Source organism: Vombatus ursinus, unplaced genomic scaffold (genome assembly GCF_900497805.2).
Source record: "Vombatus ursinus unplaced genomic scaffold, bare-nosed wombat genome assembly UNPS02014818.1, whole genome shotgun sequence".
In the NCBI taxonomy this organism is placed as follows: Eukaryota; Metazoa; Chordata; class Mammalia; order Diprotodontia; family Vombatidae; genus Vombatus; species Vombatus ursinus.
The window spans coordinates 5,400,712-5,426,812 of record NW_020954596.1 but is presented as its reverse complement, the minus strand read 5'-3'; the positions used below and the strand labels follow the sequence as shown (position 1 = coordinate 5,426,812).

The following is a 26,101-nucleotide window of genomic DNA, read 5'->3' as shown; positions in this document are numbered from 1 at the left end:
TTTGCTAAACATTATTAATTAACCTTTGTATGAAGGGGCAGAATAATACGACATACTTCTTTGAAAAGGATGCATGTAGGATTCAAAAATGGTAAAAAAAAATTTCAATTCAGATAGAAATCCTTAAAAATTATAAGCATTTAGATTAGCACTAATTTCTTTTCCAATATGCTTATCAACAGGACAGAGTGGAGTGCTTGTGATTCCAGTCCTATCAAGACCAGTGAAGGTCAGTATTACACATTTGTGTTAACAGTGCTGCTGGTCTTTTTGTGTTATACAAAAAGGTGAACATAAATGGCCACTGGAGAAGCTTATATGCTAGGCAGTGATCCATAAGACCATCAGTCACGAGAAGATAAGACTTCACTAAATGTGATGGGACCAAGCAGCACTAAGTGGTACAAAGGACCATTGACTGAGAAGCTTCAAAGTACAGTCATGTTTATTCTTATAGAAGCCAGGGCAGCTTTGCCTTACGTATATCCTTCATGTATTACAGGACTGCTTACTGTGATTAGTACTTGAAGCATTTCATAGCAAATGTGAAAATTATTTCTCTAAATTTTAAAGGAGCAATACTTTTTATAAAAGATTTTGAGAGATAGATGAGCTTTAGGGATTACGTGGCTACTAGATAGGTCTGTTTTCATGAAATCCCCTAATTTTCATGCCAGTGTGAGAGGTGATCAATTTAAGTAAAGTGGGGGAAGGATGACCAAAGCCAAGTATCTCTTGCATAGTAGATCAAATGCTCCACTTGGAGTCTAGAAGACCTATTTCAGATGCTTCCTCACATAGTTCCTAGCTGTAGGACTCTAGGCAAGTCACTGCTTGTCTCTCTCTCTCTCTCTCTCTCTCTCTTTTTTTTTAATTACAGAGGTAAATTAGAATTCGTTTTAATAGTAATTTTTAGGTTGAATGTGGTAGAGTATGTTTTTTCACTAATCTGAGTTCTTAGTTTTTAAAAAATAGCTCTTAAGGGTTGCTCTAAAGACTAAATGTTAATGCCCTCTGATGATATTTTTTTTTTGTCTAATGGAAAAGTGGCAATTATTGCCTTTAAAATAGTAAGATTTTTGGAAAAATACATGATAGAAAATAATTTAGGATGCAATGATGTTACTCTTTTTCTTGGTAAGGGAGTGCTTGAATGAATTGTGATGACTTAAAAAACCAGAGTAGCTCTTGGAGAGTCTGCATCATCAGGCAATAAGCGATTTGGGTAGTGAAGTATAGTGGCTATCTGTCAGTGAAAGGAAGGCTTTTCCATTAAGTGCTTCACAGGAAAATTGTGAAACTAAGGGAGAAGTTCCACCTCTTTTCTGAAGAGTGGTACTCACCTTGCCAAAGTTGTCTTCTAATGGCTTTTTGTGGTTTGGACGCAGTGTCGGATTCTCAGTTTCCACTGGTACTTTGAGTTGAGGTAGGTAGATTAGAAAGGCTTCTGATATTGGGAAGTGACAGACGGTAGGTCTGCCATCCAAAGACTAAACTACCTACTTCTGGAGAGTATCATTGAGGATTGGCTCTAGCAACTCATGAAACAGTATACTTTGGATTACAGGAGGGGAACTCCGGTTAGCTTAGATCAGGGGTTCTTAACCATTTTTGTGTCGTAGACTTTTTTCTGACAACCTGGCAAAGTCTGGGGACTCCTCCGAATACTATTTTTAAGTGCTTAAAATGAAATACATAAAATTTTAAAGGAAACCAATTATACTGAAGTACAGTTATTGAAATATTTTGAATAATAAGGTCATGGGCCTCAGCTTCAGACCCCCCTGGTCTACATGGAGTCCATGATGAAATCACAGATCTGTGATGTTTTGAAGTGTAATTTATGTGAAAGTGTTTGGAAGGATTGTTGAGGTCTTTGAAATAGATGTTCTAAATCAGGGTTGGGGAACCTGCAGCCTCAGGACTGCTCTAGGTCCTCAAGCTTGGCCCTTTGAGTGAATCCAAACTTCACAGAACAAATCCCCTTAATAAAAGGATTTGTTAGGGGCACCTTGGTGGCACAGTGGGTAGAGCTCCGGCCCTGAAATCAGGAGGACTTGAATTCAAATCCGACCTCACACACTTGACAGTAACTAGCTGTGTGACCCTTGGCAAGTCACTTAGCTCCAATTGCCTCATCAAAAATAAAATAAAAAATTAAAATTAAAAAAAAAAAAGGATTTGTTCTGTAAACCTTAGACTCAGGCAAAAGGCTGCACCCAGGGACCTAGAAGGTCACATGTGGTCTCGAGGCCACAGGTTTCCCCCCCCCTTTTCTGGATAAATCCAAGCAAATAATTATTTTTGTTAGTTTTCATTATTATTATCTGACATCAGAAGTTCACAAGCTGTTACTGTTCACAAGCTGAAGACTCTTCATTGAATATAATAGTACTAGGATATGAGAATGTGTTCCTTTCACAGAGTTCAAAGAAATTTGACATTACATGTATCATTTTTTTTTTCAATCCTTGTGAAATAGGTATTCCTCTTCATGGATAGATAGGGTCTCCATTTTGCACTTTTCCAATTTATGTAAAATAAACCACCTTTTTGTAAAGTTGGATCCCAATTTTTGTGGGAAAGGATGATGAATAGCTTATATTGGTGATGATGTCCCCTATTAGTATTTAAAAAATAGTTTTTAAGGCTTACTCTAAAGAGTATTTGACAAGTAGTGGCAAATATGTGTATTTAAGTTCTGAGAAAGTTTTTAGAAATACCAGTTATAGGTAAATATTAGCATTTTGAGGGGTTAGGGGCTAATATATTTCCCAGTGGAAGCTATTATAGTAATGATATTTAAGTAGCATAGATCATTTGTCATTAAATAAGAGTAAAAAAAAAACCCTACTGTTTTCACGTTTTCTTTTTTAAAACATTGGAAATCTGTAGTTGCTAAAGCAGAGTGAGGAAAAGGCAAGACCATGTATTATGAGAAATTTAGTGGGCTGAGGAAGAATATTCCGTTACCAAAAAAAAAAGAAAGAAAGTGAATTTGTATATAGTAAACAACCTCAGAATTTACCTAAAGTTTTGAGCAGTAGCTTTATTTTGGAGGTAAATACGTAACTTCGAAAGGTGAGTACTTTGAAGGACAATAGTTGTTTGGATGCATAAGCTTTAGTATGTTTGTGTTTGTGTTTGAGTCTCATTACTTTATAGTCAGATTACCCATTTGAGCTTTAAAAATGGTTGATTAAAAGGAAAAAAGTGTTCTCATGGTGGTACAATGCAGGCCTATAAGCTAATATACAATAATTATGACTGAGATGGTAAGAATTTTTCATAGATTTTGGGCCTGAGTCCTTAGCACTGTGTGCTTTTGAGTTTGGCCGCCATTTAAGCAGATGATCTGAGACTTTGACAGAGTGAAGCTGCAACATGATGACAGAGCAAAGGCTGGAAAATTGAGTTTTACCTTGTGCATTTTAAAGGCAGGTTTTGGATGACAAGAGTGCAAGGTAAAGCTGCCAGTGCTGATGACATGGCAACTTAAGATAGCAGAAAGACTTCCTACTTTATGATTCAGGAAAAAAAAAACCCCAAACCTACCAACAAACCCAGCCATTTGGTCCTTATTACGTCTACCTGCTACAGGAAAAAATGAGTTAACAGGGCAGTAAAACAGACCTTAATTCCACTCTGCCATTGCTTAATACAGGGAGTATAGATCTACCATATGTCAGAATTGATCATTTTGGGATTGTTGATTTTAGGAGTGCCACTAAGTGTTTCGCTTCCCTTTTGTACGTGTGATCCTGTTGGATCCAGGCTGTAAGTCAAATTGTCTATCTTTTCAGCATGACTTGCCCAGCATCTCTTTGCATCATAAACTGCATCGGCTATGTGTGACAGCCGTGACCTTCTGAGGACCCCTTCATTTCTCTCAACTCCATAGTAATCTAAGAATACTGATGTTGGTATTTACAGAACAGAAGCATGGAGTCCTCCAGCATGCCCTGGAAATAATGTTGTGCATAATCTTGCTGCATAATTGCATGCCAAATGAAAAGATGTCCCTGCATCAGTTTTTCAAAAAGCCATCAAGTGACCCTAAGTCTTTTCAAGAAATCTCTTCAAAGACACCTGTCAAAATCTACCCCAGAAAGCATTCTGAGTGCCATGACCCTGATAGGAGTTCTTTCACTTTCTGATTTGTTACAGTAATGATAAGACGAACTTAAAAAAGAAATTCAGCTAACAGCTTTGTGTGGAACACTATGATGCTGTATGTCAAGTGCACTTTTCACGTATTTAGTGACTACTGCATTTTAAAATTATTTGGTATGTACTTTAAAAAGCTTTATATGGGTATTTGCATTAATTTCTGAAAATCCATTCAATTTATTGAACATTAAGTACCTACCAGGTATAAAGCACCATTCTTGGTGCTGGAGAAGATAAAAGGTTCAGATAAAGTATGGTCCCTAACCACAAAACTATTTTTTTTTAAATTGACCATCAAGTCTCAAATTCAGTGTGTTACTTATTATTTTAATGTTGTTTCTTCTGGACAAATGGATTCGATGTAAATAATTTTTACTTAAAATCTCCTTTCTAGGAGCATAAGCTGCTGTCAATGTGAGGACTCCTTGTACTTTTTCAGTTGCAGTTGAATATTACTTGGTATTTTAGTTTTGCTTTTAGTCGATTTCTTCATATGTATGATAAGTTTTTGAGAAGCCATGCTTTCTTCCTTTTCTCAGTGTCTGTATGCCAAGAGAATGATTTACAAGAAAGAAATCCAAATTGTAGTTCTTGGCTTCTCCTCTTGGAGAACCTTAAAATGGACACAAAACCATCTGGGTGATCTGGGGCCACGTGCAAGGGGCTCCGGAAAAGACATTCAAGGAGGCATTTTTTCTGGCGAGCTGAGTTTTCTCTTTACTTGTAGGCACCTTCTTACTTCTCGTGCTCTGTTTGGTGAGTTCACCTCAAACCAAAGCTTGCCTTCTGCACAATACCATGCCAGATTATATTCAACCATATAAAGTGGTGGGGAGAGCACAAAATAAATACCCCTTTGTATCTGCATTTGTGCACCAAAGATAGAATTTATTCACAAGAAAATATCATGTTAAGATGTTATTGCTATCCCTCAAGCTTCCATTTTTTTCCCTTCCTCTGTTCTGGCTCACTTGCATCTTTCTGTCATTATCTCTGACACAGATCCCTTCAGCATAGAGTAGAGAGACTGAGCCAGAGGCAGTCCAGAGGAGGATAATGAAGGTCACGGAGAACCTTGACTGGCTCACTTACTATTTGGAGATGGTGTATTCATGTAGCTCAGAGGTCACCTCGAGCAGTGATTTCAGACCCACTTTGAGCAGACAACATGTTGTTGTTTGTCTCACCATCTTTTTCTTCCATTGCCAAAGTGATTCATAGTATGTGTATGTGTGTGTGTGTGTTTTTTTTTAATTAAAGTGACTTGTGTCATATCAGAAAGTTATTGCATTGAGCCAAAGGCCATTATAAGACTTTCACAGAAGAGATGTAGGTATCTTGTGATGGATTCCTTTCACAAAGATTATGTGTATAGAATGTACAAAGTGTGTTGCTTAGCAGTAGGAGAGATGGAAAGACAAATAAGATATAATTCCTGCCCTCTGGTAGCTTACAATTTAATAGGGGGAGTTAAAACATATACAAGATGGTAAAACAAAATCAACATGACAAGTATTATCTTTTTGACAAATTATACAGAAATAGCTACAACAAAGTTTGTGAATTCAGAGTGCACAAATAGGTAACATTCTAGAAGTAATTTCATAAAAGGAAACTGAGGATTGTGTTTTTAAGAAGAAGGTATACTTTTTTTCCTTCAAAACTCTTTTACATTTCTCTATCTAGAGCCTGGCCTGTTTATCCCTCTTTTCCTAGCTCAGCATGTTTCCTCCTAAAACATGGTGACTCAATTTTTAAAATTACTTTTGGCTGTAGCTATCTAGTGATAATCAAGGGAAACCTGACAAAGCACTTGGCTAATTCTGAACTGCTACCTCTGGTTCCTGAGGGCAGATGGGTCGGTCACACCAGCGCCTATCCAGTCTTCTTCCTGCAGCCGTACTTTCTGTTCCATCATCTCTGGTAGTTCCTCTGGCCTGAGGAAGTCAAGGAGAACAACTTCTGTTTGTCACACCATTGTTATAAGGAACTGGTGTCAACAGTACAGAGAGATTTGCCAAAGTTTTTACCTGTTTGCTATGTAAATTTTTACATGCTTAGAGTTACGTTGTGTGTGTGTGTGTGTGTGTGTGTATGTGTGTGTGTGATTTTCTTGATCATATTACAATAAAACTTTCAAATTCTGATTTTGACAATTTAGAGGTTTGATGATTTGGGCTGGATGTTGTCTTAATAAAGGAAGAAGGAAACTTATTAAGTCAATGAATAGTGTTTTGGTTTCAAAAAAAAACAGCAGACTGACTTTAAACATTTAGAGGTATTTGTTTACTTATAAGTACTTATAAACTGATAACTACTCTACAAATGAGAGCTATTACCATCATCATAACAGAAAATGTTATAAATATTTGCAATATAGTAAAGCCACAATGAGTGCTATAAAGTAATCCCTAAAAAGACTAACTAGAGGAAAGATAAGCCAGGATTAATGAAAAACCTGAATTACAGACTTTTTAAAAAAAATTGTGGCTTTAATAATTTCCAAGTCCGTACGAAGAACAGCAACTAGCCTAAAAAACCTTTTACCTGAGAGAAATATCAATTCAATGAATAGATATGAGTGATTTGTAATGAGCATATCATAAACCTATACTCAGATTGTGTACTTTTCTGACTATATAGGTTTTTACAAATATCTCAGGCTTGATAAGTTTTGTTTTTATTTTTGTTTTGTTTTGTTTTGTTTTTGTTAAATTAAGCCCAAGTCATTGTTAAGACAAGTTCATGGTTGGCTTTAGTTTTATCTCAAGCTTCCATTAAGTGTAGAGGTTGGCTGAATACTTTACTAGACATTTTTCAAAAAAGATTAGTAAAAGATTTACATTTATTCAATAAATAATTATAGAGTACATATTCTGTGTAAGTCATTACTGAATGCAGTAGGCAATATAATAGGTGACACAGTGGATAGAACCCTGTGTCTAAAGGTAGGAAGACCTGAATTCAAATTTAATCTCAGGCACACACTGAGCTGTGTGACCCTGAGCAAGCCACTACATCTCTGTATGTCTCAGTTTCCTTGACTGTAAAAGGTGGGTAATAATGGCATCTACTTTCCAGGGTGGTTATGAGAATCAAATGAGGGGCAGCTAGTTGGCTCAGTAGATAGAGCACCGGCCCTGGAGTCAGGAGGACCTGAGTTCAAATCTGGCCTCAGACCAAACGCTTGGCACTTACTAGCTGTGTGACCCTGGGCAAGTCACTTAACCCCAATTGCCTAAAAATTTAAAAAAAAATTTTTTGAAAAAAAGACTCAAATGAAATGACATTTGTTAAGCACTTAGCACAATGCCTGGCATATAGTAGACACTTGAATGATTGTTTTGTTCCTTCCTTCCACCTGCCCAGTGGTACTATTTTCCAGAAATGTGTATTTTAGTATATAAATCAGCCTTCTAAGAGTTTCTCTGTACACTAATAATGCTCCTACTTTGTCTTTCCTTTAGTAGTAATGCCTTGGGGCAACAGCAATGCCATCATCATTTGCATTGCAGTAATCCTAAAGCCAACAAATCAACAAGCATTTTTTGAGTACCTACTGTGTGATAGGCAGTGTGCTAAACGCTGAGGATACAAAGAAAGCAAAAAAAAATTCCTCTTCTCTCTATATAAAGAGGGAAACAAATACAAACATCTATGTGCAGACAAGACATAGGATAAATTGGAGGTGATCTCAGTGGGAAGGTACCAGCATTAAGTATTGAGAAAGGTTTCTTGTAAAAGGTGGGGCTTTAACTGAGACTTGAAGGAAGCCAAGAGACAGAGAGGAAGAGAGAGAGAGGGAGTTCTAGGCTTGGAAGTAAAAATGACCTATACTCTGTTCCAGTAGAGGGTAATTGAGGGAAGGGTTGAAGGTAAGGAGGGTGATGGAATAGAAAGAGAACTAGATTTGGATTCAGGGGACCTGAAAATGCCTGTACCTTTGTGAGCAAAAGTCAGTTCCTCTCTGTGGACCTTGGCTTCCTTATCTGTAAAATGAAAACATTCCACTAAGCTCTCTTCAGTATTTTAAATGTATGATCCTCAAAACAATTTGGTGTTGACTACAAAATAGAGTGGACCAAAGGAATAGAGTAGGTACACAATACAGAATAGTAACTGACCAAAGTTATCCAGTGTTTGATAAAAACAAGGATCCAAACTTTTGGGACAAGAATACACCATTTGACAAAAATTGCTGGGAAAACTGGAAAGCTGTTTGGCAGCAACTAGGTATAGAACAACATCTCACACCATATACCAAGATAAGGTCAAAATGAGTACATGATTTAAACATAAAGGGTGATATAAGCAGATTAGGAGACCATGGAATATTTTCCCTGTCAAATGTATGGATAAGATAAAAATTTATGACAAAATGAGAGATAGAGAGCATTATGGAAAGTAAGATGAATAATTTTGATTACATTAAAAAGTTTTTGCACAAACAAAACCAATGCAGCCAAGATTAGAAGGAAAGCAGAAAACTGGGCGAAGTTGTTTACATCAAGTTTCTCTGATAAGGGCCTCATTTCTCAAATATATAGAGAACTGAGTCAAATCTATAAGGAGACTAGCCATTCTTCAATTGATAAATGGTCAAAGGATATGAAGAGGCAGTTTTCAGAAGAAGAAATCAAAATTATCTAGAGTCATATGAAAAAATGTTCCAAATCACTATTGATTAGATTAGAGAAATGCAGATTAAAACAATTCTGAGGTACTACCTCATACCTATCAGACTGGCTAATATGACAGAAAAGGGAAATGACAAATACTGAAGATGTAGAAAAATTGGGACACTATTATACTGTTGGTGGAGTTGTGAACTGATCCAACCATTCTGGAGAGCAATTTGGAACTATGCCCAAAGGGCTATAAAACTGTCTCTGCCCTTTGACCCAGCAATTTCACTACTAGGTCTATATCCCAAAAAGATTTAAGAAAAAAGGAAAAGGACCTATTTGTACAAAAATATTTTTTGTATTTTTTTGTGGTGGCAAAAAATGGGAGTTTAGGGGATGCCCATCAACTGAGGAATTGCTGAACAAGTTGTGGTATATGATTGTGATGGAATGCTATTGTACTATAAGAAATGATGAGCAGAATGCTCTCAGAAAAACCTGGAAAGACTTACATGAACTGATGCAAAGAGAAGTGAGCAGAACCAGGAGAACACTGCACACAGTAACAGCACTGTTATGTGATGATGAACTGTGAATGACTTAGCTATTCTCAGCAATACAATGATCCAAGACAAATTCTGAAGAACTTAGGTTGAAAAATGCTATCCACTTACAGAGAAAGAACTGATGGAGAATGAAGCATGCTTTTTTAAAACTTCATTTTGTTTCATATTTTTGGTCTGTTTTATTTCACAACATGGCTAATATGGCATATGTTTTGCATGACTGCACATGTATAATCTTTATCAAATTGCTTGCCTTCTCTAGGAGAGAGGAGAAGAGGGGAGGGGAGAGGACCAGAGAATTTGGAACTCATTTTTTAAAAGCATGTCAAAAATAGTTTTTACATGTAATTGAAAAATATATAAATTTTGAAAAATAAAAACATTCTGATAAGGGAAAAATTAAATGTATGATTCTATGTCTTTCTTTTTATAAACTCAATACATACCTATCATGGTCTCTTGAATGCTGTATCCACTTAAGAAACTTATTAAAATGTTAAATTGAATTAAATTGAATTGCTCTGCTATAAAAATAACTTGAGGCCTATGGATCCACACTCAGCCCTTGCCTAAAAGTTTAGATAGGCTATAGACAAACTGGACTCTTAGTTGTTGGTCAGACTTGACATTCCATTTTCAATCTCACTCATAGGTGACCAAATGCATGTGTACAATACATTTGCCAATACTGGAATATATTCCCTTCCCTTTCCTACCTCCTAGTATCTTTCTTTTCCTTTAAAGGCTATCTATCTGGGCCATGACCTCCATGAGTGTTCCCTTCAGTCGTGAGTGCCCTCACTCTTCTCAAATTACGTTGTATCCATGTATATGTAGACTTGTTTCATCCCACCCAATAGCATGTTACTTTATTATACGGGGAAGGCAGTTTTTTTCTTCCCTTTATGCTCTTGGTACCTTATACATAGTAGGTATTAAATGCTTATTGAATTGAATTATTCTTCCTACTTCTGCTACAATAGAAGCAGGCCCAACCCAGAGTATTAGATTACTCAAACTTCCTTGGGGTGGAGGGAGTTCCAGTAGCATCTTAGGGGAGAGGGCTGTTCCCATAATGGAAGACAGAGGAAGACTGAGATGGAATTCAAACTGCTTTATAAAGGAAGAGTTAAGTTGTGATACTTTGCCGTGTAAATTTCTATGCTGATGCATACCATATGTGATTCAAAAAGATGCTTCAATAGCAGTAGGAAAAAATTATCCAGTACTCCGAGGGAATTGTTTCTTTAATTTCAGTAAGCTATTTGTAGTCCAACATTTGCGTTACAACATATGAGTCAATTTAATCTTAATTTGTTCATTTCAAAGTTAATTTATGCAGGATGGCTACAGGACAGAATCTGTTCTAACAATTATATTTATCAAATTTCCCTAAGAAATTTTTCTATTATCTGATGCTCTTTGATATTAAAAAAATCATAGATGATGATGTGATTGCAAAAGCATCTGACTTTAACTGATGGAATGCAAGTTAGAATGTTGGTTGTGACATGATTTCTCCAGCGGCAAGTCATTTTATCTGTTGAAGCCTCAGTCTCTTCATCTATACGTAGAAGATCTTACTGCTTGCACTGTCTGCCTCTCATAGCAAAATTTGTACATATGGAAGTGTTGAAATCACTATAGAAATGTGAATTGTCATTATTTAGTATCTCTTGCAAAGGAAAAGTATAGGACAGCCACCCAAAGGAATCTGCAATATAGTTGGAAGGTCAAACCAACCAACCAACCAACAAAACCCTCTGGGCTGTCAGGAGGGAAGAAGTAGAGCGTTTTTTAAAAATGTAGCTCATGTACAAAAGTAAGGCTCCTGATTGGAAGCTGCTAAGCAAATCATTGCTCCAAGACCTAAGGCCACTACCTGCTGATGCTCCAAAATAATCTCTGTCATTATTTTAAGTGGAGTCACATTATTTAGCCTATTAATACTTTAAAGTCAATTTATATTATACTAAGAAGAGATTAAGCTGATAAAGACTGTGAAATGTCAATTTGGTGTTCTTTATGTGAACCCCAAAATCAAAGTGAATGCTTTATGGCAAGATGTGCTACTTCTTTTCTGGCAGCTATCCCTAGAAAATAATTACTAGCCATGTAAAAGGGAAAAGAGGAGGCGACAGGGCGAAGCTAGTCCAGTATGGAACTGAGGTGAGTCTTATGCTCTTCGTGATGGTCATTTGGGCCATGGTGTATCAGAGCAATCACCTACTATTACTGACCTTTGAGGCACTAATTAGGTCTCCAGAAATTTAGATATGGGCATTTCAAATGGCCTGGTTCTTCTTTGTGGCAAGGACATTGCGCAGGGCTCTTCACAGCCATGTGCACAAAATACGAGGTATGTCAGGAACTTTCAAATAAAAGTCTCAGGAACAGGATTCCTGAAGACCAGTCTGTGTGGAGAGGCTCATCACCAAAAAATGGATAGATTTTATAGTAATGACAACTCACAAAACCATCTCCTAAGACATGAGGTGCTGTCTGCGTCAGTGGAGTGAGAAGTACACACATACATCTGTGTGTCACCTGAATTTAGCACACAATTCCTTGAATATAAGAGACATGTTACAAATACTGATTGAATTATCAGTCAGAACTGAAATGTTTCAAAGAAACCATCCATGTTTGCTAGTACTACACCTACTGTTGCCGCTATTGTTAGTTAGTTCTTTTCCGAATGGTGTTTCCTAACTCCCCCCAACTGCCAGTGCCCTTATTCCTTCAACTTCTTGTTTAGTTGTGTCCGACTCTTTGTGACCCTATTTGGGGTTTTCTTGGCAAAGATACCAGAGTAGTTTGCCATTTCCTTCTCTAGCTCATTTTCTAGATAAGGAAACTGAGGCAAATAGGGTTAAGTGACTTGCCCAGTGTCACACAGCTAGTAAGTGTCTGAGGCCAGATTTGAACTCAGAAAATTAGTCTTCCTGACTCTAGGCCCAGCACTCTATCCACTGCACCACCCAGCTGCCCAGTATGGCCTTCGTGGTCCTCTTTTGGAGAGAAGTATATGAGATCATGTTGCCCTCTAGTGTCTGCCATCCATACTCTTGCATTATTGTCTCAGGACATAGCACAATCAGATGAAACTGAGTTCTCTGATTTTTGTGGTGGAACTGATGAGCAGAAGGCTCTTCAGAGGGAATGTAAGAATCAGCCTGAGAAAGTCCCAGATATAATAGAAAGAGCTCAGGATTTGAACTCAGAAGACGTTGATTTGAATACTTGTTCTGCTTCTTAATATTGGGTTGGCCTTGGGCAAGTCACCTCCTTCTAGACTTCAGATTTTTTTTTTCTTTAAGTTCAGGAAATTGACTAGATGATTCTCTAAGCTTCCATCTTACTTAAGATGCTGTCATCTTACATATGAAGGGATGAGCTAGCCTCCAGATTTGGCTCCTTCCCTCCTAGGTTTCTATTTACCATGTCTATCCTGGCTTCACTCATTTCATTTCTTTGCATTCTAGAACTGGCCTGCTAACGCTGCACCACTGAAGGCATGCTGCCCCCCTATATTTATACCAACCAGTGTGTACAAATTCCTGCTCCTCTTGGTGAATCCACAAGGCACTTGACGGGTTAAATGAGCAATTTTAGTTATAAAACTAAAGGAAAACAGAATGGAAAATGAAAGTACATAGAAGCTCTATTTTAGCTGGATAAAGGTATAGCTATGTTAGAACACTCCTAAGTATAAATTTCTGAACCAATCTGTATGTTAAATAAGATTTTTATTTCTAAGAAAATTAGCATTATTAAGCCCTTCCAAGAACCTAGTTATCAATTTTTACTCTGGGATCAGGTTTGCTAGCTCTTTCCCTTTTGCCCCAGATAACCTGTACTTAGCAGACACTATTGACCACTCTGGGTCTGTCTTGCCCTATTCCCATGAAATAGAGAAAGTTGAGTTTGTTGGTTTTTGTTTTTGTTTTTGTTTTAATTTTTCTACTATCCTAGATATTACTGTGTTTCAGCACTCATCTTGACATCAATTCCTTTGTCTCTTTTGGAAGAATCTAGTTGTAGACTCTGGAAATTACATCTTCATTTCTTACTGATTCCTTTCTGATATTTTTTACTTTGCTTAAAGTATATTCACAAGCTAGCTATTGATAGTTCTGCCTTTCTGTAAAGTGAGGTACCTTGATCTGTTGTTCCCGGCTAGCATCTTATCTAGTCTGTCTGTTATCTATGTGGCCTTTGGTGGCAGACACTATCTTTCACAGATGCATCTAACTGTCTCTTCCTCTTTCAGACCTCTCTTTTATGTTTCTCATTCTCTTGACTGAGAGCCATGTCCAGAACTATACTCATCTGCAAAAGAGATGTTCAAAATGGCCTGAAGTCCCTGAATAGTCCAGCTGCCTCAGTTTATTAGCTCCTCCCAGTTACCTGTGGTGTTTTCTATTTTTTAACTCAATTTTATTTTCAGTTCCAAATTCTCTCCCACCCATTGAGAAGGCAAGAAAAACAAAGCCCATTATAAATGTGTATAGTCACGTAAAACAAATTACAGCATTAACCATTTTTACAATGAAAGCAAGCAATAAAGATAGAAAGAGAAAAAGAAAGCCTCAGCTTGTACTCTGAATCCATCAGTTCTCTATCTGGAGGTAGATAGCTTGTTTCGTCATGAGTCCTTTGGAATTGTGGTTGGTCATTGTTTTGATGAGAGTTAATAAGTTTTTACAGTTGATTATAATATGGTTGTTGGGCCGCTACGTGGCACAGTGGATAGAGTGATGTGCCTGAAGTCAGGAAGACTCATTTTCCTGAGTTCATATCTGGCTTCAGACACTTACTAGCTATATGACTCTGGGCAAGTCACTTAACCCTGTTTGCCTCAGTTTCCTCATCTATAAAATGAACTAGAGAAGGAATTGGCAAACCACTCCAGTGTCTTTGCTAAGAAAATCCCAAATGGGGTCATGAAGAGTCAGATACTACTGAAACAACTGAACAGTATGCCTATTGCGGTGTACAATGTTCTCCTGGTTCTGCGTACTCCTGGTTCTTCTTCACTTTGTATCAGTTCATATAAATTTTCCCAGGTTTTTCAGAAGCTATCCTCTTTATAATTTATAACAGCACAATAATATTCCATCACATTCATATGCCATATCTTGTTCAGCCATTTCCCAATTGATAGGCATTCCCTCAGTTTCCAATTCTTTTGTACCATAAAAAGAGTTCTATAAACATTTTTGCATATATAGGTTCTTTTTCTCTTTCTTTGATCTCTTTGGGGTACAGACCTAGTAGTGGTATTGTTGGATCAAAGGGTATACACAATTTAATAACTTTTGTGGCATAGTCACCTATGGTGTTTCTTGATGGCTTATGGCTCAAGTGTTCTGAGGAGACTGTCTCTAGAAGTCCCTAATTACATGCTCCCAGGACTTGATAGTTTAAACATTAAAACTGTATAACATAATTCCCAACATGAATAACTGCATAGTTTTAATGGTAAATCTGACAGTCATAATTAGATATATAACCTTTACTAGCCATGAATCTTCATTTCAAAAACCAAGCCGTTCAATCAATGTCAGCATAAAGGACAAGAAGTCCCACTAATATATAAAATTAAAGCTGTTTATGATGGCTTTAGTTAAAACAGAATAAACCTTCATGGAAAAAAGACTCTTCCCCCAAATTTTTACACAGGTACAAAGCAGAAAGTTTTCATTTAAAGAAGCTGTCAATTTTAGAGATAGTTCTAGTAGAAGCATAAGAAGCTAGAGGTGGGGTTTTTTTTAAGTATCGATTATTTTTAGCACTTCTGTAATTTCCCAATATTACGCTCTTCCCCCACTAAAACACTTTGGAAACAAAGCAATGCAGTGCAACCAAATAGATAAACCCCTCGATCATATCTGACAGCATATGCTTTATTTCACAACTGTAGCCTTCCACCTCTACTGGCATCACATGAGAGAGGAGGGAGATCTACCCCATTCCCAGTGCTTAGAGTCAAGATGGGTCAACACAGTCTGATGACTTTGTGTTATATTCTATTACATAATTGTGGTCATTGTGTTTATTCTGTTGACTCTGCTTATTTTGTTCTACATCTATACAGGTCTTCCCAAGTTTCTCTGTGTTCTTCATGCTCATTTCTTTATGGTTCAATAATATTTCATTACATTCAGAATATCACAGTTTGTTCAATCAGTCCCCAGTTGATGAACATCTACCTTATTTCTAGTTTTTGCTACCTCAGAAAGTGCTACTGTAAATATTGTTTAGGTTCTATGAGCATCTTTTACTTTTGCTTATGTCTTGAGTAGCCTATTTTCATTAGCGAATACCTCATGTTGACCTCTGATCTACTTTATGATCTACTGGCTTGAGGTGCTAATAATGAACAAATTTCTACCTGTAGAAGTGAAGCTAAGTGGGGAGTTTAGCTAGTGTTGTTGTTGTTGTGTAAAAAAAACTACAAGTGCAACCCTTATTTTGGTAGACTTCTAAGTAGGAAAACTTATGAGCTTACATATTAAGTATGTGATATTGTAATCCTTTCTTGCATGTTGAGTTACTTTTCTTTAAAACATGACTGCTTATAGTTTCAAGTGGGCACACTAAAAGTTCAACAGGTGTTCTCCCCCCTCCCTTGTTTCTTATGTATAAGATTTCCCTACAACCTCCAAAATAAATTCTTCCAAGGTGTAAATAACTGCTTCCAAGATGGTTCTATGGATATTTCCTAGTGTCCAAGCTGCTCATCCTGAGATAACTTCTACTTTACCATGTCATCATCTGTATATCATCTTGAGGTTAATTATAAGAAACAATCCGTCATAAGTTTCCCCTTCAGTGACATCAAGCACCTACATCTGAGTGTCTGCTGCTGAAGTTCTTGAATGTTAACCCAGGTGGAATTGTCTCAGAGACCAGTCTGAGTGCAGAACAGAACAGACTGTCTATGAATTAGCTATATGTACACTGACCAGTTAGTGTTCTTAAACCTTTAAAGAATGAGAATCTTACTGATAGGAAGTAATATCGAAAATAGGCTCCGATCACACTGCTGCTAAAGAATTATCCTGTAACTCTTATATGGATACTATTACTTATATTGGAGTAGAGAAAACTGGAAGTAGAACAGAAGATCTGCAGGCCTGGAGGACCACACATATCATTTGGAAGTGCCTAAGTGACCCTTGGTAACTTTTTTAGTCTTTGAGTTCCATTTTGGTCCAGGGTCTGACTTGCTGTAATTCATGTCCTTCAGTGAAACTTGTTGGAATATCCTTGAGACATGCCTTGAGTTTTGCTTTCAATTTTCAGTAGATCTGGGATAGTGTTTGCCACATAACTCCATTTGGAGGGCATTTACTGCTGAATGTAGAGGAATCACTTTTCCAACTCTTGGAATTAGCCCTGTGAACATAATATAGCCTATTCCCCCAAATTCTTTTTCTTATCTTATTATAGCTAGCCTTTTAGCACTGTGTCAAAAAATAGTAGAGGCAGGGGGCATTCTTGCTTTAGCCCTTTTTTTGTTGGTAAATCTCTAGAAGTGTTTCTAATAAAACCAATGTGAAAAGTTTCAAAACTTGCATTACCGTAATCAAGTTTAAAATATTATTAATAAAAATATAAAGCCCAGATTGGTTCTGTTTCTCTTAGCTAGCAGAATACACCTAGACTGGGGCATTAAATTTCCCCTCATGTCAAAAGTAATGGAAACAATTCTTAAAGCTTAAAATAAGGAATCTAAATACCTTTGAATTGGGAGCATTTTCTCCATAAACTCCTTTTCTACTTCTTACTTGGTTATTTCATCCTATACTTCTGAGCACAGCTGGCATGTTTTCCCCTCCCATAGTCAGGAAATCATAGAATTTCAGAACCATAAGGGACCTCAGAAATTGTAATCAAATAGGAATCTCCACACCCCACCCCTCCATGAGAAGCAGTCATCTGACCTCTGCTTAAAGACCTCCTCAGCTAATCACTTCTCTTTTGGACAGCTCTGAATTGTTTGGAAATGTTTGTTTATATTGAGCTAAAAGCTGACTTCGTGTCTTTCACTTACTGTAAGGAACATTCATAGAATCATAAATTTAGAGATAAGAGGAAACCCTAGTGGTCACCAACGTAGATAATTTTACATATTAGGAAACTCATCCCAGAGTAGTCAAGTGACTTGCTCAGGATGACACAATGACGTATCAAAAGCAGGGTGCAAACCCAGATCTTCTGAATCCAGGTCAATTGCTCTATCCACTATGACACAGCTAGTTTTACCCTCTAGAACCAAGTAGGACAAGTATACTATATAAACCCTCTTCTACACAATAGACTTCCAAAAGGTAGCTTCAGATTGTATCTGAAATTGATTGTTCTTAGAATTTTCTATTTGACTTAGGATAATTACTAGAATCATAGAATTTTAGTTTAGAAATTTAGTCCAGATTAACCTTTTCACTTTGTACATAAGGCTGTGAGAACTAGAGAGGATGAAACATGCCGAAGGTTATATAGCCAAGGAGAGACCTCATCTAGGGTTTTTTCTTAATAATGACACATGTAAATTGCATGTTTCATGAGATGGCTGGTAAATTTAACTCTTAGTTATATACTTACACTCCTTAGTTATATCCTAGGGAGTAAAATATATTGAGTAATGTGATTATTTTTCTAGATGGTAGGATATATACATACACATATATGCTACATGAAAAAATGTTGCACTTTTGAGTCACCTAAGAAGATTGTACATTCTCTGACAATGCTTTTGGTAAAACATTTTTGGTTTGAATGGCCTCTTTTCCAGAAGAAATTCAGCACTGAATTTGGCAAATAAGCTGAATATCCAAACTGGTCAGTACAATTCAAGGTTAAATATAAACATGACCACAATGAAGTGAGAATCATTTTTTTTTGTATGACTTGCAAAGAATGGCTTTGAAACCCAGCCTACCAGTGATCTTGGACAACTGCAATAACCTGACAGGTCTTCCCATTTCCATTCTCTCCTTTTTAATTTATCTGGTAAGAATATCAATTGACTGCCTATTGCCTACCAAGAAAAGATCAGACTCCTTTCTTTGGCATTCAAGGGTCTCCAGAATTTGTTATCAAGTGCCTTTTCCAGGCTAGTCTCCTGTCACCATTCTCTCCACAATCCATATTCCAGTCAAACCAGTTTGCTCTCTTCCTTTGTCTTATTCCTCAAAGCATGTCCTTTAATCTCCCAAATCTACCCCAACATTCTGTAATATTCTGCAGTATAGTTTTCTGTGGTGATCGTAGGTAGTAATCCTTTAAGAATGTAGGTGTTCTAGAGAACAGAAACTATGTCTTAGCCACATCGTCTCCCCCTCAGGCCTTACTTAGCACAAAAATGGGAACTGAGAATGCACAATTAATGAGAACTTCCAAAAAAGTTTTGGATGATGGCAGTTTAGGAATGTGTGTAGCTTCTCCAGATGATACCTCAGTGATACAGTAGACAGAGCTTTCAGCCTGGAGTCAGGAAGTTTGTTCAGTCATGTCAATTGTGTCTGCCTCTTTGTGACCCATTTGGAGTTGTCTTGGCAAAGATATCAGAGTGGTTGTCATTTCCTTCTCCAGCCCGTTTTACAGATGAGGAAACTAAGGCAAACAGGGTTAAGTGACTTGTCCAGGATCACACAGTGAGTAAATGTCTGAGCCCAGATTTCAACTCAGGAAGGTGTGTTCCTGATTCTAGGCCCAGCATTCTATCCACTGCCCCACCTAGCTCCCCAGAGTCAGTACGACCTGAGTTCAAATCTTACTCTCAGAAATTAACCATGTGACCCTGGCCAAGTCGCTTAACCTCTGTCTGCCTCAGTTTCCTCTTCTATAAAATGGAGATAACAATAGCTTCTACCTCCCAGGGTTGTTGTGAGAGGCAGTAAAGCACTTAGCACAGTGTCTGGCACATAGTAAGTGCTATGTAAATGCCTAGCTATTATTATTGATAATAACAATAAAGATTCTTATTGTTGGTATTATTATTATGACTTTTTAAAAAAATACATTGTATTCTTCTGGAATGGTTCATAAATAATTAGTGACATTCCCTCAGGCTTATAGTAGTCCTTATCTGGGTCCCCTTACACCGCTTTATTGGACTCTGAGAAGAACCAACACAAAGAACTTTAACTGCTTCTGAAGCTTTTTGTTTGTTTCTGAAAGTTCCATGCAGGCTCTTCTTCTGAGTCCAGGTGTCAGGTCTTCTGTCTGACACTGACCAGCATCTTACCAAGCCTACTCTGGTACCAGTTATTGGAGGGTCTCCGATTTTTCAGAGGCCTGTTAGCCAGCACAATAGAGTTCATCATACCTCTGTGGGCTATTTGAACAAGCTAGGAAATCACCCAGGCAGGGAGAGCTTAATGGCCTGGTTCACAGACTGATGTTGCCCACACCTCTCTTCCTCACCTAGTATGACTTTCTCTTCTTATCCCTGTCCCTCTTTCTTTGCTCTTTTCTTGTAAATGCTTCTTGTAGTGAACATCCTGACCTGAGATTTCATTCGTTAAGGGCAGGGGTGAGGAGCCTGTGGCTTCGAGGTCACACATGGCTTTCTAGGTCCTTGGGTGCAGCCCTTTGATTAAGGGGATTTGTTCTGTGAAGCTTGGATTCAGTCAAAGGGCCACCCTTGAGGACCTAGAAGGCCACATGTGACCTTGAAGCCACAGGTTCCCCACCCCTGGTTAAGGGGACTTCTAATGAGGAATCCTTCTCACCAATGCTAACAAGAACTGTTCTATAGCTTCTCCTTTTAGAGACTTGCCTGGGGACACTGAGAGGTTAGATGATTTGCTCTGAATCACATAACCAGTACCTATCAGAGACTAGAATTGAATCCAGATCTCCCAGTGTACCTTAAATATCTCTCATTTGAGCAATACAAGTTATTCCATACATTTTTGTGTATAGATTTGTATCTATGCACAAAATCTTATTTCTAGGTTAGCACATATTATTATAGAATTTAAGTCTTTGAACACCTCAAAAAATAATATACATAGTATTTGCAGACAAAATTGATATTTCTACTCTTCCAACTCTCCTCTTTATCAGAGGTAGTAGGAAAAACTTATTCTTGCCATTGGACAATTAGAAATGTTGATTCAGCAGTCATTGCTTAGTTGCCAAAAGATATGAGAGTGATGTTAGGTCCTTCATTCCCCAGTGAATGTTTTTACACAGTTATAATGGTAAGACTTTAATTTCCCTTCATTTCCCATCCCAGATCCTTTTCAACACTGCATCCATGTTACCATTTTGTGAAATGTAATTACATGTGGCCAAATAGGTTTAGTTATTCCATCACCAAGCTTTTATTAAGCACCTGTTGTGTGCCAAGCACTGTGCTAAACCCTGGGGATATAAAGAATGACAGAAGACAGTCCTTATTCTCATGGATCTTATAGACCAACAGGAAGACAACATGCAAACAACTGTGTACAAACAAAATATGTACAGGACGGATTGGACATAACCAACAGAGAGAAGGCACCAGTATTAAAGTGTATGGAGCAAGGTCTCTTTTTTTCTAATTGTTTTAAAAATTATTTTTAGTTTTCAACAATCAGTTCCATAAGCTTTTGAGTTTTAAATTTTCTCTCCCTCCCCAAGATGGCATACAATCTGATATAAGTTCTATATATATTCCTATTAAACCTTTTCATATTAATCATGTTGTAAAGAAGAATTAAAACCAATAGGTGGAAAGAAGAAACAAAACAGAAGAAAAAAAAGAACAAGTAGTATGCTTCAATCTGCATTCAAACTCCATAGTTTTTTCTCTGGATGTGGATAGCATTTTCCATCATGAGACCTTTGGAGATGTCAGATCCTGGCATTACCGAGAAGAGCTAAGTCTATTGAAGTTAGTTATCACCCAACGTGGCTGTTACTGTGTACAATGTTCTGGTTCTGCTCATTTCACTCAGCATCAGTCCGTACAAGTTTTTCCAGGTTTTTCTGAAGTCCACTTGGAGCAAGGTTTCTTGTAGAAGGTGCACTTTTAGCAAGGATTTGAAAGAAGCCAGAAATGTACTTGAGCTAGGCCAACATCAGTTTCCAGTGAGTCAAGGGAACTGATATCATATTGATAGTAGATCTCTGAGGACATCTTATTTAATTCACTGAGTTTAGCCTGTCCAGAGAAAACATCTTTGTATCATATTTAAAATTTCATTCTAAATTGCTTTTATGAAATAGAGCTTTAGCCATGTTCTGTGATCGAAAATTATGCATATTTTTTTTGAACTGAACCTGTGATTTCATTGGTATAGGAACTGCTATGTGAGGAGACTCCCTCCACTATGTAGGTCATTAGCTTATAGTACGACTTATAATCTCATAGAGTTGCTTGTAGACACTGAGAGGTTAAATGATTTGTCCAGGGTTCATCCTGCCAGGATGTGTCAGAGGCTGTATTTAAACCCAGTTCTTCCTGACTAAAGGCTCAATCTGTATTCTCCGTACCACACTCATAATATCAGACATGATTATCATGTCAGGGAAAATTGTTGTCTGTTGCTTATTTGTTTTCCAGTTTGTCATATCACAATTATATCTTATTTTAATGTTCACTTTCTTTTGGTTAGAATACTAAGTATTTAAAATAGTTTTCAGGTTACTAACTCTTTTTTATCTTTCCTGTCAATCAAATGCTATGGTCTTAGGAAGGTACTTAATTGCTTGTTACAACTTTGTATCTTAAGAGAATACTTTCATTTTTGGCTTTTGTGTAGCTTTTAACAGAAATTAGAGTTAGTATCAGAAGAAGAAACTTCTATAGCAGCGAATTCCTTGAACACAGCTAACTTAGGGAAAATCCAATCTATGACTGTATCCTCCAAAGCTATGTCGTATATTATGTGGTGTCTTTCTTTTAGGGATCTTTCAGGTTTAGGGTGTTCGTTTTTGTTTTTTTTTTTAGGAGGATCTGGCTGCCTGCGAGGCAGAAGTTTCCATTTCCTTCTTTTGTCAGAATAAACTGATCCCCTAGACTTTGCTGCTTTCAGTTCAAAGCTCAACATGAAACCAGATTCCTTCCTATCTGCAGAATTGCTGATGCGAAGTTCTTTGTTGAGAGCTCTATGTTTAGGATGCCCAAGGCAAGTCCTGAAGCAGCTGCTAAATGTTCGTGAGTCAGCAGGTGAATATTATTTTGCAGGGACTGGCTATGTTTATCAAGTATTTGAGAAACTTTGCCTCAAAGTGGGTGAGCTTTCTCTCCATTCAGCCTCCCTAGTCCGGGAAGTGCTCTGCTTATTGAGATTTCTGTTTCTTTGCATATAAAGAGAATCCCCCAACACGCTGTAGGTCCTGAGTGTGCCTGTTTTTAAGGCCTCAGGCACCTAAGGACACAGTTATTTGGAGAGCGAAGTATACTCACGAACGTAGGATAAACATTGTAACAGGAGAGGTCAAACAAAAATTTCATACCTGAAGGTATGTTTGGGTAGAAATCCTGTTAACCTTCCCTGGCTCTCTTCTCCTTACAAGAATTTATATGAGACCTTCTTTATGGGGTGAAGTATCTGCACATAAAACTTTCTGTAGAAATCAGGTTTCTGTAATTAATTTTTTTTACATTTATCATCTAGATTTCCCCCTTACTAGAACCCCCTGCCTGTAGAATGCTGGGCTATCCTAGCTGAGTTGTTGCTTTATGGCACTTCCTGCCCACTTGCTCCAACCATGCCACTACCACCTTCAGCCCTCTGTCCTTTTGAGTTATCCTTATATTGCCTTAGAGTTGTCTTAGAATAAGAGGTCCTCGAATGGCAGAACAAGTTGTGTTATATGAATGTAATGGAATACTGCTGTGCTATAAGAAATGATGAGCAGGAGGACTTCAAAAAAACCTGGAAAGACTTGTATGAACTGATGCTGAGTGAAGTGAGCAGAACCAGGAGAACATTGTGCACAGTAACAGGAGCCTTGTATGATGATCAGCTTTGATAGACTTGGCTCTTCTCAGCAATACAATGACGAATTGTATACAAAGACAATTTCAAAAGACTCATGATAGAAAATGCTATCCACATCCAGAGTAGGAACTATGGAGTCTGAAAGCAAATTGAGGCATCCTCTTTTCACCTTTTTTTTTAAAAAAAATTTTTTCTTGTCGCGGTTTTGTCCTTTTGTTCTGATTCTTCTTTCACAACATGACTAATGTGGAAATGTGTTTAATATGATTGTATTGTATAACCTATATCAGATTACTTGCTGTTTTGGAGAGGGGGAAGGGGAAGGAGAAAAAAGATTTGGAACTCAAAAATCTTATAAAAATGAATGCTGAAAAAAAAATAATTAAAAAATTAGAAAAAAAAGAATGAGCCCCTTGAGGGCAGGAACTGCCTTACTTGTTTGCATTTGTATTCTCCAATCCTTAGCACAATGTTTAGCCACTTAGTAAGCCCTTTGTAAGTGTTTGATCTATCTATCTATCCATCTATCAGTTTAGTAGAATAGAATATCTAAAAGAAACAAGACATTCTTGACATCTGTTAACCTATAACCTTTTATTACTAATTCCCTGACCCTTTCCTAGAAGTTTAAAGTGATAACAGCATGTTCTCTTTATATAGTTTAGAAAGTCCTTTCCTCCTAATAGTTCTGTGAGATAAGATAGTGGAGGTGTTAGCCCATTTTACAGTTGAAGAAACCTAGGCTCAGAGGTAGAACATCTCACTAGTACATGACTCCCCTCCCCTTGCAGTGAAGAATTGGGATTGGAGCCCCTGGACTCAGGTCTTCTCTTCCCACTCCTCCCCACTTCTTCTGTGAACAGTGAACCTTAGGGATCAAAGAGGCTGTTGGTTACTCCTCTGCTATGCTCTGCACTGCTAAAAGTACATTGAGCATGTTGTAAAGTTTGGTATGTCATTACAAGGAATATTGACAAACTGGAGGGATAGAGCATGCAATCTCAGTGGGAAGGTGACACTTCGGAGTTCCTGTGCTTGAACAGGAATGCTTTCCACAATAACCACTAAATGGTCCAGGAAGATTTTCGAGTGGATAAAGAAGTGAATTATTGTGTCCTATCTAAGAGAAAACTAGGAACCATAGGCAGAGAGTACAGGGAGGTAGATTTCAGCTTAATATGAGATATGATTTTCAAATGATTAGAGCAATCCAGGAATGGAAAGAACTGACTTGTGAAGTAGTGAGCTCCTTATGACAACAGGGGTTCTGTAGAAGAGATCCCTGCTTTGAGTGGGTGACTGAACTACATTACTTCCTAATTGAAGAATCTGGGTAATATTGCCATATGGCTTCCAAAAAAAACTTTAAAAGTACAAAGAAGAAGAGTGGAGTATAAAAGAAGATTCAGATGCAAGAATCAGAATAGGAAGGTCTGGATGAAAATAGTCTGTCAGTTCATTGATGTTATGTGACAAAAAAGGAGGTACTCAAATTCATTGCTCATTTCATTTATTGGTGTCATTAGACAGTATTTAGAAAGGGACCTAAAGTTGGGAAAATAAACACCTGAGAGTGCTTGAACTACATGTTACATAATCCTATTGAAATGATTGTGTCTCATTTCTTGCTAGTTTTGCTATTTTATTCTTTCACAAGGTAAAGTATTATTAAAAACAACAACAACAACAACAACAAGATGTATTTGAAAAAGCTCTGTGGGTCCTGAATGACAGTTTTGGTGTCTCAGAGTTTAGATTTAAGTTAACAAAATTGTTTTCAATTGAACATTGAACATGTATTCAATTCAATTCAACAAATTTATTAAGCACTCTGGTAGGTACTGGTGGCTGGTAAGTTCCATACATACAGCATTTGGCAGCTTGATGAGTTGAGTGGAACAAAATCATGTGATCCTGAAGCTGCAGATTAATTCCAAGGACTTGCTGAACATAGTCTGTTCTCAAAACAGTTTTCCAGCACTAATGAAACTGCTGTCGTGATGCTTACTCCAGTAAACCAAGTGCTCCCAGTTTTCAGCAGTCTAAGAATGGGGCAGCTGTTGGTCTAAAGGTTCTAAAGTTTCAGTGTCAATAAAAACACAGCCTTTGGTGACTGGAAAATGTTTTTCCTCAAACCAATAGAAGATATTGTACATGATGATGTAAAAGTACAAGCCACTTCAGTCAAGTTTTTTGGTTTTTCTTTACAAAATATGCAGAATCTAGAACCAGAGGACCTGGGTTCAAATCTATTCTGTGGGATTGTAGTACCTGTGGGGCCTTGGTTGTTACTGAATCTCTCTTGACCACGATTACTGCATCTTTAAAATGAAGGGATTAGACTAGATTGCCTCTGTGCCTTTCAACTACAAGTCATTGATTCTGTGACCCTGAATTTAAGGTGATTTAACATATACATTTGCCTCCTTTCCAAGAAAACAGACCAAAAAGAAAACAAAACCTCTAGCTTTTCCTCTTCATTTTTGCAGATCTCAAGCATCAAAACTTTCATGTTATATTCAACTCCCTTCTTACTTTCTATACCTTGTCACTAATACCCATTTAGTTAGTAAAACCTTATTGACTCCTCTCATAATTCTTCTTCCTTGTGGCACAGTGGATAAATGGCCAAACTTGAAGTCAGGAAGACCAGGTTCAAATTCTTTCCCTGACACATACTAGCTTTGTGACAACTGGCAAAATCACTCAATGTTTCAGTGCCTGGACAACTCTTAAATTTACAGAAGAATTGTAGACTGAGTCACTCATATTGAGAGTTTAACAAACTGAT

The 26,101-nt window shown here is 37.4% G+C and overlaps 1 protein-coding gene across 2 annotated transcripts in view; it reads left to right on the top strand.

The window, feature by feature from the left end:
• Positions 1-26,101, top strand: part of CTBP1 (C-terminal binding protein 1) — a 449,102-nt gene that overhangs the window by 40,598 nt on the left and 382,403 nt on the right. The window contains exon 1 of one of the 2 annotated variants that reach the window (XM_027836129.1): positions 203-229. The exons of the other annotated variant lie outside the window; for it this stretch is intronic. The gene's annotated coding sequence lies outside the window, so the exon portion shown is untranslated. Of the gene's footprint in view, positions 1-202; positions 230-26,101 lie in introns of those variants that run through there. 2 annotated transcript variants of the gene reach the window in all.